We start from the raw sequence: 264 nt of genomic DNA, 5'->3' as shown, positions 1-264 counted from the left end.
TGCGTGCAAAATTTAGATGGAGAAAGTAGTCTGAGTTTTGACTTTGTAGTACAGCTAGCATCACTTTCTGTTATTTTCTGTGTGTGTGCAGAACTCCAGGCACACTCACTGTCATGATAGCGACCAGAATAGACACTGAACCGCATACAGCACACGTGGATGCAATTATTATGTCTGGAACAGGAACAGCTTTCAGTGACATTGTGCTAGAGAGAGTGGCTAATCTAATCTCTTCTTCTTCAGGCAGAACACCAACTCGTGGAA

Source organism: Apaloderma vittatum, unplaced genomic scaffold (genome assembly GCF_000703405.1).
Source record: "Apaloderma vittatum isolate BGI_N311 unplaced genomic scaffold, ASM70340v1 scaffold3339, whole genome shotgun sequence".
NCBI lineage: Eukaryota > Metazoa > Chordata > Aves > Trogoniformes > Trogonidae > Apaloderma > Apaloderma vittatum.
The sequence above is the reverse complement of the archived record's forward strand: the minus strand, read 5'-3'. Positions refer to the sequence as shown.